Here is an 11810-nt window from a genome sequence, read left to right as displayed (position 1 = left end):
TATATATATATAATAAATTAATTCAAATAGGAAACATAAATTTAGAATAAGAAGTGTTGTCTTATCAAATCGTAAATCTGAACTAATAAAAACGAAGTTAGATATACAAAGTTATACGAGTTAGCAGGTTAAAATAGGATTCAACTTCGAAATTAAACTTGTCATACTTTTCAATTGAACCTGACGCAAAAGTTAATTGGGTCAACCCAAACAAAAAATTTCTGGGTGAGCTCTTCGATTGTTGTGTCATGTCATTTATTGACACTTCTAGTTCAATCAATTTTTTTCTACAAGCCAATATAAAAAGATTATTGAGTCATAACAAAACATTTGTTAATAAGAATTTTTTTTTTCAAACACATGTTAATATAAAAAACTCTTTCCGAGTTGAGTGAGACAGAGTTTGCATGATTTTCTATCAAAGTGCAAAGTCAATGTTGTTCTCAGTTTCATTTTTTCTTTTCTTCCACGTTCATTTCTTCTCGAATTCAACTTTCCTAAGCAGCTTTAGCCCAAAAAAAACTCTTGACAATCAATGTCCATGATTGATGCGTGCCAAAAAATTCACGGCGATAGATTAATGGATTATCGTCTTAGCGTTGCACGAGAATTTAACACACACAGACAACAGAAAAGAAGTGAGTGGGATGAGACACCTCGACTTTTTACGTAGAAACCCTTGAAAGGGGAAAAAAATACGGGGGATTTATCCAAGTTGAAATAATTCATTATAAACACATGTTTAATCTTCCCCTAAATTAGGGAAGATAAAATTACAAAGTTACATAACTATAATCTGTCTGTAGTTCTTGGTGACAAGTTGCATGGGTCATTGTTGATTGTTGTGCATGTAGTAGTCCGTTGTGAGTGTGGTAGATGACTCAAGAAGCGTTGATTAGCCAGAGAAGTCACAGTAGGCAGTTGCGGGAACAGTGAATCGCCAAAACTGTAGTTGGCGAGTATTAATGACGTCTGTAGGCCGCAGGGGTCGAAATCGAGAGTTGCATGAGCTGATGACCACGTAAGTCGTTGGGGCGAATATTGATGACGTTCGTAGGCCGCTGGGACCGAATTCAAGAACTGAATGAGATGATGACCACGTAGGTCGTTGGGGCGAGTATTGATGACGTTTGTAGGTTGTTGAGGCCGAAGTCGGAAAGTGCATGAGCTGATTACCCTGTAAGTCGTTGGCATATGGACCGTAATGGTGAGCGGTGATGACGTCCATAAACCGTTGGGGCCGGAGTCGGGAGCTGCAAGAGTTGATGACTACGTAGGTCGTTGTTGGCATATGGACCGTAGTGGTGAGCAGTGGTGACGTCCATAGACTGTTGAGACCGGAGTCGGGAGTCACATGAGCTAATGACCACGTTGGTCGTAGCAGACATATAAACCGTAGTGGTGAGCTCTTGTCCCACAGACGGAAGAGGGTTGCTAGAATTTTCAAGTTACAACATTGACTGACGGTGTCTAATCGACGGTGGTTGATGACGACCGGTGATAGTCGACGACGGTCGGTGGTGGTCGACGGCGTCCGGTGGTGGTCGACGGCGTCCGGTGATGGTCGACGGCGGGCGGGGCGACGACGGCCGGTGGTGTTCGACGACAGTCGGTGGTTGTGCTGGACTTCAGCTCCTTCTCAAAGTCTCAATTTCTCTCCCAAGGCTTCCGCCCCCGCTTACGACATTGACTAACGGTGTCTGGTCGACGGTGGTTGATGACGGTCGGTGATGGACAACGACGGACGGTGTTCGACGACGGTCGGTGGTTGTAATGTACTTCAGCTCTTCTCAAAGCCTCAAGTTCTCTCCCAAGGCTTCCACCCCCCTTCATGAGAGGGGTAGAGGTTTATTTAAAGTGTTCTGAATATCATTAATGCAGAAATATAGACCATTTTGATTGGACGGTCCGAAAAACATCTCTCGATCATAAGACGTTTAATGGACATTTGAGTGCCTTTTTTATGTCAAAATTGAGTGATTTTGTGCTCATTAGATTCATCTGGTCGAGACGCTCGATTCGAGTATAAACTTACCATATTCGACAACCGTTTGACCTTCCAAATGTGTCCGGAAATCTTCTAAGTGTGGTTCAATGACTTGATCTATTCTTGATTTGACTCGGATTGAGCTAGTTTTCATATCATTAGGTCTGTCTCATTGAGCCGGTCAATTTGATTATAAGTTTGCAGAAATTAGAGCTCTTGATGACTTTTTATCAAAATTTGAAAGTTTCTAATTTAAAATATAGTCTCGAGAATCGTGTCATGCCTCGTGATTCATGCTGGATGATGAAAATTTGCTAATGGCATATCAGTTGTCCCCCTATTTTCGGGCGAGACCATTTCTATCGTCCGAAAATATCAATATCCGGAGTACTTATGTTTAAGTATATATATATCTTTATATAAATGGAAAGCTGAACTCAGCTTAGTTGGTTAAAATCTTTTGTTTCATGTGGGAGGGCGGGGTTCGAATTCCGCCTAAAACAGAAGAAATAATATTTTTACAGAAGAATTTAAACCAACGAGGAATTTGAAGAGGAATTTGAATTTTGAAAATAAGATTTATAGAATTTGACACCTTTTTTACAAAAAAATAATGAGAGGAAATGAAAGGTTTTATTTTTTAAAAATTTATGAGCATTTAATGCTTACACTTATTTTTAAATGAGTATTTAATATTTGATTCCCTTGTTGAGCCTATAAATATGGGCCTAAAGGAGGGGGAAGAGGTGCGGCGGTGTGTCGTGGCGACGCATTGCAGCGGTGCAGTGCGGTCACGCGATACGACAGCGCGACACGTTGCGGCAGTTTGTTGAGGCGCTGTGTTGCATCAATGCATTGCGGCGACGTAATGTGTTGCAGCGATACGTTGCGGCGACGCGTTGCGATGGGATGAGACGTGACGGTGTGTTGCGACGAAATATTGCAGCGCAGAGACGCGTTGCGGCAATGCGTCGCGGCGTGACGATGCGTTGTGATGATGTGTCGCGATGACGTGACGCGTGGTGGCGGTGAGTCGCGATGCATTGTGGTGGGGCAACGTGTTGTTACGATGTGTCGCGACAATGTGTTGCAGCGAGGCGACGCGCTGCGTTAGTGCGTCGCGGCTTGAGGATTCTTTGTGACGGTGCATCGTGATGATGTGAGGCGTGGCGGCGGTGCGTCGCGGTGCTTTGCAGCAGAGCAACGCATTGTGATGGTGTGTCGCGACGTGTTGCAGCGTGGCGACACGTTGCGACAGTGAGTCACGACGGCGTGTTGCAGAAGTTCGTTGTGGCGACGGGTTTTGACGGTGAGTCGCGATAAAGTGACGCATTGCGGCGGTGAGTTGAGGTGAAGACTTGTGGTAAAGACTTGCGGCGTAGCGTTGAGGTGAAAAATTGTTGCAAAGAGTTGAGGTAAAGAATTACGACGTAGAGTTAAGGTGAAGAATTGCAGCGTGGAGTTGTGGCGAAGAGTTGCAGGGAAGTGTTGCGACGAAGAGAAAAGACGTCCCCGCCATGTGTAGCAGGCAAGCAACGGAATCTTCTTTCTCGTTGCGGCAAAGAGGAAAGTCGTCCTCTTCATGCGTAGCAGGCAAGCAACGAGATCTTCTTTCTAGTTTTCTCTCTTGCACGATCTGAAGGAGACAGAATTGTTGTAGCTTTCCTGTCGCGCTTTAACGAAAATATTTTTATGCTTATGTTCTGGTGATATCTGGAGGTCGCTTGGCAATCATCAGAAGTACCTGAGTTTTGGGGAGGCAATGTCAATCCTACTCGAAGATGAGTAGATTTGTTGTAGCATATTTGATTTTCATCGTTGGAGGGGCTTTTCATTTATTTTCTGCAATTTCCTGTGCAAAATGGATGTAGAACGCAGATTTGATCTCCAATCTGAAATACATCACTCTGAACAGTTGCTTGTATTGTAAATTTCAGTTGAATGAAAAGGTGTAACAGATTTGTTCTGTAGGCTTCCAACTCCCTTGTTTGATTTCCATTCATTAACAGTTTTGCCCCAATTCAAAAATAAATATATGACTTTTCTCTTCTGAAATAATTTTGCAGTGCAAGCCTCTCTAGCATCCTTCACATTTTTCAAAAAATGTATTTTTAATTTGTGCATCTCGCTCATATGTTCCAACTCCCCAATCTTATAACCATTCTCAAATAATTTTGCCGTGCAAGCCTCTCTGATCGATTCCTAACATTAATTTTACTCTTCTGTTTCATGACTTTGTTCTGTTATAGTAATAATATGGATAATAAGCCTAAAGAGGTTGCTAAACCCGCATTGTGGGAAAAAGACACGAAAATAAACGGGGAAATAAGCCTACGACCCATGTCAAAAAAGAAGGGTGGCAAAATATTACAAAAAATTTCAGGAATGTACAGGCAGGGAATATGACAGGTTGCAAATGAAAAACAAGTGGGACCAAATGAAGAAGGAATGAAAAATTTGGAAGGAATTGAAAAGGGGTTCTACTGGTCTTGGTTGGGATCCAGTGAAGCGAACAGTTGATGCACCTGAGGAATGATGGGCTGAAAGACTTGCGGTGAGCTATATTTGTAAACTTCTTGATTTTGTAACTTTCTATTTTGTTCTAATTGGGTGTCTATAAATTTCAATATAGGTAGTGTCTGCTGCAAAAAAGTTTAAGCTTTCTGGAATTCAGCCTGATTTGGAGGAGAAACTAGACCGCATGTTTGAGGGAATGGTTGCAACGGGAAACTATGCATGTAGCCCAAGGGGGACAGGGTTCGCTGGCAATGCCGTGAATTTGGGAACCCCTGGAGGTTCAGTTGATTTCATTGACTGACGTCCCCAGCCCAGATCAGAACGAATATGAAATTATTTCCCATTCCAAACGTCTGAGAGTTGTTGATAAAATAAAATTTGGTGCTTCTTCCCTCAGAAACGAGCTATTTGAGGCGGTTTCTTGTTTCAAAGCAGAATGTCAGACTTCACATTCAAACTCTATCGCGGAGGCACTTAAAAACCTAAGTGCTACAGCCGAAATTTATGCAGATGAAGAATTGTATCTGTTCGCAGCAGAATTGGTAGAGGACCCGGTCTGTAGGGATTTCTTTGTGCGGATGTATGTCACCTGCAGTGTGGCATATATTCGGCGTTTTTATAATCGTTTGAACAATTGATATTTTTAATATTTTTCATCACTAGAACATTTACACTGCATTATCTATTTTTTTCTTTATAGAGTTGTGCTTGTGAACTCTCTTGTACCTTCATAATTATTTGCGAACATTTCTTTTTTTTATTGTCACTAACTCATATAAATGATAATTGTTTAGGAGAAACATTTAGGGATACCCATCACTATGGATGCAAATAGAAGAAGACAGATGAAAACCCACATGGATACACGTAGAAGAAAGCGAGGAGGGATGTTTCTGACGGCAATATGTTTGATGTACGAGTACTACAAAACATCAGTTGATATAGCACCGAATTCTTATATATTTGCTTTGGTTTGCTTGGAATTCTTATAGCAGAATTGTATGAGCAAAATTTTTATAGCAGAATATAGTCTCTTTATTGTGTGGTATTTATGCAGCCTCTTTATTGTGTGTTATGATGTATAGCAGAATGTATAGCAGAATTGTATGAGCAGAATTCTTATAGCTAGTGCAGCAACAAATGATAGTTTCTTTCCTTGCTTAACAGAACTCTTCCTCGATAAATTGCATATATTTTGTTGGAGTTGCCTTATTTGCCTCCTAAGCTCAAGAAAATGAAGATACAAAACATCGGGTAGAAGACTGCTTTGAACTGCAAGTTATTTTTTTGCTTTGGTTTGCTTTGAAGTACAAAACATCAGTTGATATAACACCGAATTCTTATATATTTGCTTTGGTTTGCTTGGAATTCTTATAGCAGAATTGTATGAGCAGAATTCTTATAGCAGAATATAGCCTCTTTATTGTGTGGTCTGTATGTATAGCAGAATATATACATTATTATGCATAGATTTTGTTGGAGTTGCCCTATTTTCCTCCTAAGCTCAAGAAAATGAAGATACAAAACATCGGGAAGAAGGCTGCTTTGAACTGCAAGTTATTTTTTTTCTTTGGTTTGCTTTGAAGTACAAAACATCAGTTGATATAGCACCGAATTCTTATATTTTCGCTTTGGTTTGCTTGGAATTCTTATAGCAGAATTGTATGAGCAGAATTCTAGCCATTGCATGCTTATTTGAAATTTAAAAAATCTAGCCATTAAAGATTGCTGCCAGGAATCATTAACATGGTATGAAGGTTTGAGAGGTTTTGCAATTAGCCAATTTATGCTTAATATTATACAACTTGCAGGTTTTGTAGTTTACTGATTTTGGTCGTTTGCTCTCTATAGAATGAGCTTTCTACTTATAAAACATACATTGCAACAAGTGAGCTTCTTTGCAACATAAGAGTTGAATGAAGTATGCATTAGCTTATAAATATTGTACTTCTTATACTTCTTATACTTCTTACACTTCTTATATAGCTAATGCAGCAGGTTTGGTAGTTTCCTGAGTGATATAAAGTTTTGTTTCTTATAAGCATATTTTGCAAGGTAGGTGGAATTTGAAGAGCACGTGTTTGCTTATAAGCAGTTCAGTCTCCTATTTTTTTTCCTTAAAGTCGCTCGACTTGACATGGCCAAATGTTTGTTTAACTTCATCTGCGGTTCATACCCAACCTGTCGGATTCTGCCCGCTACATGGAATGCATTATCTTACTTTATGAAGAGGAAAGAATTATAATTTGTACAATTACCTTAGATTGTATGTATTACAAAAAGATGGAATGTATGAAGATGCCCCAACAATTTTTTTTTTAGTTCCTTTATCGGTTGGTTATAGCAAGGAGTCATTGTTGATTTGAAGCTATGTAACTTTTTTTCTATTGACTCAATAAAGATGTTTGAAACATTTCCCGTGGATGTAAGTCACTTCGACCGAACCACGTAAATTTGTTGTGTTTTTTAAATACTTGTTCTATACTATCTCTGGTCATGGTGCAACTTCGATAACATTTGTGTTAATGTTAAAATTCTTTGTAAACGTGCTCATTTATAAAATATGGAGGTATCTGCTTAACTTTCTGGAATTCAGTGGTGTGAAGTTTGGGATATGATATTTTTTGATGTAATAAGCATATCCAACTAATTTTGCCTTTCAGTGGTTTTGCAGCACATGCATGGAGCACACCATGGCAGCACATGTTATTATATTAGTTTTGCAGTACATGAATATGCATTTACAAATGTTTTTTAGCGCAGAATTCTTACATATTTACATATGTTTTTAAGCACAGAAACCTTATATATTTCATTTTCGGGGCTCACTATTAGGTCATTGGTGTATCTGAACTTTCTGCTCTGTTTAGAAATGAATTCCTGCTTCAGAAGTTTAAAAAATGTGGTTGTTATAGTCTTCTTTTAAACAGTTTTAGCAAACAGGGGCACAATGGTCATTTTTTTCATAAACAGCTGACCCACCGTTGTTTTCACACAGAACCAAACAGTCAGTTTCCCCACAATAGCTTCCCCACAGCAGCTTCCTGGAGCAGCGCAGCTGCAGCTGCGCCAAACAGAGCCGTAAATTTTTAAACAGGTCGCAATGAACCGTAAATTTTCTTGGAAATATGGTTGCAGTCATACTCAAGAAAAATGTTTGACAACTTATTAGTTGCTGCTTTTGAATCTTTTTGCCCCCAGTGTGGGCGCTTTCCATGTGAGCTTGTAAAACAACCCATGTAGCAGGCCTTAAAGAGATCGACTTTTTTTTTTAATCTAGTTGAAGAAGAACCCCAGTACGATGAGGGGGCCCTGAGGAATTGTTATTTGTGGTGAAGATTGCCTCTCAGTACAGAAGTGATTCTCATAGACTTGTGATTTGAATGAAATATAGGATTACTTCTCCACCACAGTCGTGCCAGGGATATTAACAGGAACGATATTTTAAGACTGCAGTGAAGGTTGCCTCCCAGCTTGAAAGAAATTGTAAAATATTGTGTCTAAATAAGATGTGAGAAGACAATCCTACTACAATCGTGTCTGTGACGTTGACATAAATGACCATTCGACTGCAGTGAAGGTTGCCCCCCACATTGAAAAATGTATCGGAGATGATCTTCATGACGTGAAGGAGGTTCCTTCGCAAGTTAGATGAAGTACATCATTAGAAAAGAAAATAGGGGCTCGGTGTCATAGAGTTGAAGCAATGTAGAACAGTACCTTGCTTCCCACATACGACATCAAACTGATGCGTGCCAGAAAATTCAAAAATGCGTGCCCCACATTCAAAAATGTATCGGAGATGATCTTGATGACGTGAAGGAGGTTCTTTCGCCAGTTGTATAAAATATATCATTGGAAAAGAAAGTAGGGGCTCGGTGTCTTAGAGTTGAAGACAATATAGAACGGGACTTCGCTTCCCACAGATGCGTGCCAGAAATTCAAGGCGGTAGAGTAATGGAATTTCGTCTTAGCGTTGCACGAGAATTTAACACACAAATAACAAAAAAGAAGTAAGCATGATGAGACACATCGACTTTTTATGTGAAAAACTCTTGAAAGGGGGAAAAACCACGTGTCCTAGCACAGTTAAAATAATCCATTATGAATGATGAGTACACATGTCCATTTTTCCCCTAAATTAGGAAAGATATAATTACAAAATTGCATAACTATAATCTGGCTGCAGTTCTTGATGATAACAAGTTGCATGGGTCATTGTTGATTGTCGTGGAGGTAGTAGTCCGTTGTGAGTGTGGTAGATGGTTGCTCCAGAAGCGTTGATTGGCCAGAGAAGTCATAATAAGGAGTTGCGGGAACAATGAATCACGTAGACAGTAGTTGACGAGTATTAATGACATCAATAGGCCGCGGGGGTTCGAGTTGGGAGCTGCATGAGCTGATGACCACGTAGATTGTTGGGGCGAACATTGATGACGTCCGTAGGTCGCTGGAGCCAGATTCAGGAACTGTATGAGCTGATGACCACCCAAGTCGTTGTGGCGAGTAATGATGTCGTTTGTAGACCGCTGGGGCCAAAGTCGGGAACTGCATGAGCTGATGACCATGTAGGTCGTTGTTGGCAAATGGACTGTAGTGGTGAGCAGTGGTGACGCCCATAGACCGTTGGGACTGGAGTCGGAAGCTGCATGAGCTGATGACTACGTAAGTCGTTAGGGCAAATATTGATATCTTTCGTATGCCGTTGGGGTCGGATTCAGGAACTGAATGAGCTCATGACCGTGTAGGTCGTTGTTGGCAAATAGACTACAGTGGTGATGTTTATAGACCGTTGGAACCGAAGTCGGGAACTGCATGAGCTGATGACTACGTTAATCGTAGTTGGCATATGAACCGTAGTGATCGAGCTGGTCAGTTTGATTATAAGTTTGCTGAAATTTGAACTCTTGATGACTTTTTTTCAGGATTTGAATGTTTCTTATTTGAAATATCGTCTCGAAATTTGTGTTGGATGATAAAAATTTGATAATGACGTATCAGCTGCCCCCTTTTTCAGGCGAGACCATTTTTATCGTCCGAAAATATCAATATCCGGAGTGTTTATGTATAAGTATATATATATCTTACGTATTTCATACAAAAATAGTTGTTATCTTTATATAAATGGAAAGTTGAACTCAGCTTAGTTGGTTAATATATTTTGATTCATGTGGGAGAGGGGGTTCAAATTCCGCCTAAAACAGAAGAAATAATATCTTTACAAAGAAAATTGAACCAACCATGAATTTCAAGAGGAATTCGAATTTCAAAAATAATGAGACGATATGAAAAGTTTTTTTTTTTTAAATTTATGAGCATTGAATGCTTGCACTTAATTTTAAATTTATATAATAATGAGTATTTAATGTTTGATTCCCTTGTTGAGTATATAATTAGGGGTCTGAAGGAGAGGGTAGAGATGTGGCGGTGTGTCATGGCGATGCATTGCAGTGGTGCATTACGGCGGCACGACGCTTTGCGGCAGTGCGTTGACGCGATGCGTTGCAGCAAGGCATTGCGGCGACTTCATGTGTTGCAGCGGTTCGTCGCGGCGACGTGTTGCAGCGGGGCAAGACGTTATGACGGTTTGTCTTGGTGACGTGTTGCAGGGCGGCAACGCGTTGTGAAAGTGCGTCGCGACGCGATGATGCGTTGCGATGACAGGACGCGTGGCGGCAGTGCGTCGAGGTGCGGCGGGAAAATGCGTTGTGACGGTGTCGCGACGATGTTGCAGCACGGCAATGCATTGTGGCAGTGCTTTGCGGCGTGGTGATACGTTGTGATGATGCGCCGCAATGGCATGACGCGTGGGGGCGATGTGTCGCGGTGCATTGCAGCGGGGTACGCGTTGTGGCGGTGTGTCGTGACGTATGGCAAAGCTGCAACGGGTTGCGAGCGTGGCAATGTGTTGCGGAAGTTCTTTCCGACGACGCATTGTGACGGTGCATTTCGATTACGTGACGCGTTGCGGAGGGGCGTTGCGGCGATGCGCTGCTGCAAAGAGTTGCGATGAAGAAATGCGGCAGGGTTAAGGTGAAAAAATGTTGCGAAGAGTTGAATTAAAGAATTATGACGTAGAGTTGAGGTAAAGAATTATGTCGTGGAGTTGTGGCGAAGAGTTGCAGGGAAGAGCTGTGACGAAGAGAAAAGTCGTCCCCGCCATGTGTAACAAACAAGCAACGAAATCTTCTTTCTCGTTGCGGCAAACAGGAAAGTCTTCCTCGTCCTACGTAGCAAGCAAGCAACGGGGTCTTCTTTCTCGTTGGTGTCGTGCTTTTCGCAGGAGATTCCAGTGCCGTTCTTGCACAATCTGGAGGAGACAGAATTGTTGTAGCCTTCCTGTCGCGCTTTAAGGGAAAAATTTTTATTCTTATGTGGTGGCGATATCAGAAGTACTGGAGTTTTGGGGAGGCGATGCTGATCCTACTCGAAGATGAGCGGATTTGTTGTAGTTCTTGTATAAGTATATGTTGGTCATTGTAGCCTCTTAATGTGACAATGCATTTCTCTATATGTTTTTTGTGTAGCTTATGAGGTTATTGCGACCTCTCAACCGTACCAAATTCTGCAATTAAAGTCAGCACATGATCGGCGATCATCAGAAGTACTGCAATTAAAGCCAACCAATCAGCTGATGCATTACCTTTCTATGTATAAAGCCCCATCTAACTTGAAGATCAGACGAATCAATGTATTTCCAAATCATGTTTAAGCATATAAATAAGTTCCAAGCAGGCTCTTTTTTTCTGGAAATTAAATCAAAAAACTCAGTAGAATCAGTTTCAATAACAAGTAAAGGTCAATGTTAAATAACAACAGTTTGTAAAGCAGGAAAAATCATCCAGCATTCGGCTTTTGTGGGAGTAAGAGCCAAAATGGTTTCTGAAATACTGCCCCAGCGCCAGCGGAGTTCATTTACCAACTCCCACCTACATTTATTTTGATCCAGCCCTGCCCTCTTTAGGCAAATATCCAGGCATCAAATGTAGTTGTTTAGAAGCTTTGGCATAGTAAGCAAGGATATGTGAAATAGTAGAAAGAGGAGAAGGAAGAGAGTGTTCATGCTTAGCATTGTTTCTAGCACACCAGAGAAACCACAAAACTCTGTAAGGAAAGTAACGCATTTGGATCTCCAAATTGCAATAGGAATGCCAAGCAAGCAAACAATCCTCTATAGAATTCCATATAAAAGTTTTCAAACCAAAGATCCTTCCCAGGCATTTCCAAATTTCCAGAGCAAAGGAACATGAAAAATAAAGATTTAGCGCAAATTCTTTAGAAAATTTAACCTCAACCATTTTAGCTT

The 11810-nt window shown here is 40.9% G+C and overlaps 1 protein-coding gene across 10 annotated transcripts in view; it reads right to left on the bottom strand.

Annotated features, from left to right (window-relative positions):
• Positions 1–11810, bottom strand: part of LOC110025499 (kinesin-like protein KIN-6) — a 95294-nt gene that overhangs the window by 22878 nt on the left and 60606 nt on the right. The window lies entirely within an intron of this gene.

Source organism: Phalaenopsis equestris, unplaced genomic scaffold (assembly GCF_001263595.1).
Source record: "Phalaenopsis equestris unplaced genomic scaffold, ASM126359v1 Scaffold000301, whole genome shotgun sequence".
Taxonomy (NCBI): domain Eukaryota; kingdom Viridiplantae; phylum Streptophyta; class Magnoliopsida; order Asparagales; family Orchidaceae; genus Phalaenopsis; species Phalaenopsis equestris.
This window is presented reverse-complemented; position numbering and strand designations above follow the sequence as displayed.